Source organism: Bidens hawaiensis, unplaced genomic scaffold, assembly GCF_021521415.1.
Source record: "Bidens hawaiensis isolate Kalapana, Puna unplaced genomic scaffold, B.hawaiensis_p1.1 tig00004234_1, whole genome shotgun sequence".
Lineage (NCBI taxonomy): Eukaryota > Viridiplantae > Streptophyta > Magnoliopsida > Asterales > Asteraceae > Bidens > Bidens hawaiensis.
The window spans coordinates 1,291,402-1,297,422 of record NW_027491252.1 but is presented as its reverse complement, the minus strand read 5'-3'; positions in this window follow the sequence as shown (position 1 = coordinate 1,297,422).

Sequence of the window (6,021 nt, the reverse complement as noted above, 5' to 3'; positions counted from 1 at the left end):
AAACAATGATCCAAAAGACTTGATTTTAGTTAATTGTAAGTTCAAACACCCGAATTGAAGCATTGTTTCGTCACTTTGAAGCACTATTTCAAACTAAGTTTTACACCAATCGACTCGTATCCTCATAACGATCAAAAGCCCTAAAAAATTGGTTTGAAATTCAGAAAAAACTATAACGCCGTTAAGTCATTTTTAACGGGGGACCATTGGGGGGCAACTTTTTTGAATTTGGGACCGCCACCGGCGATCAAACGAATAGAGATTATTATCGACCAATACCATTTAATAGGGATTATTAAAATCCAATATTCATTTGAAAAAAAGTGAAAAGTTAGTTATGTGTTTTACTCTATTGTTTTTTGTGTTTTAACAAACCTCTGTCTACCTTAGGGTGGATGGAGTAGTTGGATAAGGAGAAAAATGGGATCAGGATGAGAAGATTTGATGAGGTGGAAGATGTTGTTTCAGGATAGCAAGTTAGCAACTTGGGCTAGCCGATAAGTACAAATGGTTGCGAAGTAAAACGAAGAAAACGGGATGAATGGAAAATTTTGAAGAGTGGGAACACGTGCTAACAACACTTCCCCGTATTGCGTAACAACCCAAAATTTGATAGCTAAAATAATAAAATTGTAAACACACTAGCCATTAACCGTACGCAGAAATGACACATCATGACCTTGCGTTGATGTGTTGTAAGATTAGCCTCTTCCGCTTTTGACTTAACGTGGTGCAAGCCATCTTTAAAACAAAAAGTAAAAAAACAAATTTTCAACGCAAAAGTAAATTAAACTAATATATTTAAAAACTTATAAATATCACACGTTGTAACAGTTAATCTGTGCAAATTCAATTTGTATATGACAACATTAGAACATCTACACTAAATGATAAACATAAATAAGTCGGGGGGACAAGAAACTAGAATAACATATTTGTAAATTGTAAACAAAAATGACGTTTGATAAAAACGAGGCTTCGTGGCATGACCATAGCCAGCTACTTGAATCAGTTGACCTAGGATTCTAGAAACTCACACACCTTATATACGATCATATGACCATAGCCAGCTACTTGAATCAGTTGACCTAGGATTCTAGAAACTCACACACCTTATATACGATCATATAGGAGCTATATGATCGTATATAAGGTGTGTGAGTTTCTAGAATCCTAGGTCAACTGATTCAAGTAGCTGGCTATGATCATGCCACGAAGACTCGTTTTTATCAAACGTCATTTTTGTTTACAATTTACAAATATGTTATTATAGTTTCTTGTCCCCCTAGGAGCTATATGATCGTATGGAATAAAAGTACAACAAAAGTACACCTACACGCGCAGTGTACGGAGTTTGACTGGGAGTCATACGATAGTATGACTCGTATGACTCCCATACGATCGTATGGAAACTAAAAAAACAAAATCCAAAATTGATTGAGTTAGCTGTGTAGGTTAAAAAGTAAACGTGATGATACATGGACATGAATGATGCATGATATATGATATAATATTCCGTACGTACTTACCCTTGTTTACGCAACGACATGATACAATATTCTGACGTGTTATAATATTCAGTTTATTATTTGATACAACACAATATTCCGGACGTGATATAATATTCTACCGGTTTTAATATATAAACAGGAATGAGACTTGTTTCTTTCTCATTCATTCACTACCAAACCAACGTGAGTGATGTCGATTGCTAGCGATGACGATAACGATAGCGAATTCTAAACAATATATCAGTGTTTACAACTGATGAGGTCTATTTTTTAAAAAATTATGTTTGTATTATTTAAGAACGAGCATCACTAAATTAGAAAAGTTTATACGCGTCGAATGAACAAGACAAGCAACTAGTTATACATAAGCCTTTTAAAGTTATAATTTCATAAAAAAGTTAGACCTAAAGTTTCGAATAATAAACGGGTAGTTAACACATGCATCTACCCAAAGCTATACCCTTTCTCAAGACTCACACGTCCCAAAAAAAGATCGTATAGTTGCTTGTTTAAAAAACTCACAAACCCGAAGTTCATACGAAAGTTGCATATTATATAAAAAAAAGAGTTATACGATTATATAGTGTCCATTAGGGGTGCAAACGAGCCGAGCTGCTCGCGAGCTACTCGAGATCGGCTTGTTAAAATGCTCGAACGAGCCGAGCTTAATCGAGCCCGAGCCCGAGCTCAAGCCTAAAAGTAAGCTCGTAAAATAAACGAGCCCGAGCCCGAGCTTCACTTATTGAGCTCGAGCCGGCTCGCGAGCCTAAACGAGCCTGCCATTTATATAATTTTTTAAAATATATATTTAATAATTATAATATATATATATATATAATGTTATAAAAAATAAATAAAAATAATTAAATAATATTTATTATTTATACAGAAAATTATAATAGAAAAATATATATAAAAATAATTATATTAATTAAAAAATAACCAATAAATGGTAAACGAGCCGAGCCCGAGCCGAGCTCGAGCTTGAAAAACTACTCACGAGCTGAGCTCGAGCTTTAGAAATAGAGCTCGAAACGAGCCGAGCTTGATCTCGATCTCTGTGTAAGTTAAACGAGCCGAGCTCGAGCCTGATCGAGCTCTGGCTCGGCTCGGCTCGTTTGCACCCCTAGTGTCCATACCATCGTATGGAATGTTCCCGGACACGGACAAAGGCTGCGAGAATCTGACAAAAGCTGCAGAGCCATACGATCGTATAAAAGCCATACAATTTAATGAATTCCAATAGTGTGTGAATAAGTCAAAGGATGTATAGATAACCGAAGGCTAGATATTTTGTGACACTGACATCAAAATTTAAGTCATTAAACAAATATGTACAGTAATTTCTATTTTCCTAGAAAAGTGATTCTAATCTTCGAACAAGAAATTACTCCTACGTTATTAGTTTTCGGTATTAGTACGGTATCAGTATTTTCTGAATTTTGTATGCTATACAGGTACCAAACTGAATGTTTTGAAACCGGTAACAGTATCAAATATTTTAAAATTTCAAAATCAATACCAATACCAATACCAATACCAATACCAATACCAATACCAATATGAGATTATCACTCTCATTAAATAACAAAACTTAAAAGAAAAGGTTAAAAATGAAAATAAGATCAAAAGTGTGAAGATTCTCCCACAAGCTTTACCCTCAAAAGTTTCAAATCACTCGCTTTCACCCACTCTATAAATCCCACACCCTTTCTTCTTCTTCTTCTTCTTCTTCTTCTTATCACCATCATCAAACCCTAATATTATTAATCTCCAAATCAACAATGCCTTCAATCTCCCCCAAACCCAGACCGCTTCTGCATGTTCCCTATCCAATACCCCGAAGAAAGCGGAGGCCTCCTTTTGGACCGCCGACCAAGAACGCCACTTCCTTTCCCACGTCCTCGCATCGCCTCCCGCTTCATGAAAGAGGTCCAGATTGCCATTGAGAACATTCATTCCGAGATGTATAGCTTGCTGCTGGAGTCCTATATCAAGAGGAAGGCCAGCTGCTTCATCTATTTGAGTGATTCTCTACTCTTATCAGATGTTAAAAACCGAATGGCGGATAGTGTCAATGATTCAGTTTATAGCACATTCAGCAGTTCTCATTCCCTGCTATACAATTGGGATGTCCTTAACTACTAATACCTGTCTAATAGCTGCGAAAGTTCAAATGACAGGCAAACGTACTCCTTTCATTAAGAGCTTTTAACCTCAACAACTACAATGAAAGAACCAAGAATTGCCCACTAAAAATCTAAAACATTCCAATGAACTGATAAATCAAAAACTGAATTTGCAAAACCACCTCTTATTCCTAACTATGCAGTTGTGGTGTGTGTGTGTTTTGTGATCCCGTTCCCATCATTATGGGATCCCGTTCCCATCACTTACGATGATGCTCATAATCTGATAATCAAAGGGGTCTGTGATTGCCAGAGGTAATACCATTGTTATGTTTGGTTTCGAACTTTCGATGGAAAATATGCAAAGAAGAATTGAATAATTCAACCAATGCATAGCTCATTCTCATTCCAGGTGAAATTTTTCAAAAACTTTGATTAGTAACTTGATCATTACTTTTGCAGAGGCTATGCAGGCAATTTTTGTTGACAGATATGAGATATCAAATAGACTCTCTCGGTGATGTGAAAAAACGACTTTATATACAAATGCCTATCATTTTGTATAATAAGAAAAGGTAACCATGTTAACATTTTTGTAACACTTAGAAATAACTTCATCATATATTGACCTGTTAAATATTTTTTTTCACTAGTAAGCGGCATATTAAGGGTGCACCAAGGCAAGGACGGTACCTTATCAACGCCTTGATTGCTCTCCTTTTTTTCGAGTGTGGGCCACAAAAACTATTATTCACTACTAAAAGAAAGGTATGGATATTCTTAAATAAAAAATATATTTAATCTAGGGTTAATGGTAGTTAACACACAACGCTCAAGTTAAAGGGTGAGCTTGTAAGAGCCCACTACATACATGACAGTGACATGACACTTTGACTAGCGTATAATAGTTATCTCACAACACATTGCCTTAGTATAGGCCAACTTTGGTATCGTTCGAGGATTTATCAACACTAATGGAGAGCATGAAAAAAGCCGCCATTCCATGGTGACCTACATTTGTATTGCTTTACATTGTTATGAGTTTGTACAGTTGTCCCCTTTTGTATTTCTAAGTAAGCATCACACATTAGTAAGTGTACTGTTGTTTACAATTGTCTCCTTTAGTTTTCAGTTTACCTGATTTGATCTAGTGGCATTTGCCAAAATCTCTTTCGTTCTCTCTATTCCTTATCTTTGTTTTCTAAGAATGATTCATCATTCTTGAGTATCTAATATATCCATATTTATAACTAATTATCTTTTGACTCCTAATATTATGAAGTTTATTGTATTGCATAAAAGCATAGTTAATCAACTTAACAAGTTTTTCTCGTATTAAATGGGAGTAGAGTTTGGATCAAGTTGTTCTTTTGGCCTAACTACAAAGATCAAGATCTCTAGATGATTCGAACAATACCTTGAATCAAAGAATCAGTTCTAACTTGCAAATAATTTCATCAGTTCCTTTTCAATTGAGAATTTGCTTGATTTGATAATATTAGCACAGACTTGTATCTTTCAACCAAATTTAAAATGCAATCTGCAACTACAACCCATTTTTTGCGCACTGTACACAATTGATTCTCGCCCTGCTTAGTGATATGCATCACTAGTTTCCTCATGCCATGGACTCATTCGAGAGTGGTCCAAACAACCAAACTAGTGATAAGCCACATATGCAAGCACTTATGCATGGTGTACTTTCCATCTGTTAAGACTATTCCAACCATATCAGTTCTTTAATTGGTTGGGTTCTATATCCTTGTTCTTCAAATGGTTCTAAGTTTAACGTTGGACATGCTTGTATATGTATGTCTAATAACAGTTGTACGTGGTTTATTTATTTATTATTTTTAAAGAATCCCGTGATTTTAGTATTCATACAGGAAAGTTTATTTTTCCTTTATTTGTTTTCTCATATTTAAACTTATTGATTGTTTTGTATTGTAACAAATTTTCAATCAAAAGAAAAAATTATTCTCTCTAGCTAATCTCTGAATTAGGTATCGCATTAGAGCAGGTTAATTCCTAACCCTAATACTCTTGCCGCCGTCCACAGATTCTAGCCATGAGTCCTACCCCTACTTTCAGGTTTCCGCTGCCCAAAAGAAAGACACAAATCAGCAACCGGTCAAAACCCTGCAGAAAGAAGTATTGGAAATATGGGCCGGTTCGCTTAAGTCAACGTGACCGAACGGTTGTGACCCGTGAGAGTTACACCTTGGGCAACGAACTAAAGTCCGCTTAAATTGTTTAACCGGTAAATGACGAATATAACAATGATGGAATTATTATTTATAATAATTATAAATAATGTAGTAAGTAAATAAACTTGTTCGGGCTTTAAACGAGTTGGACTTTGAAGGCCCGGTTAGAAGTTA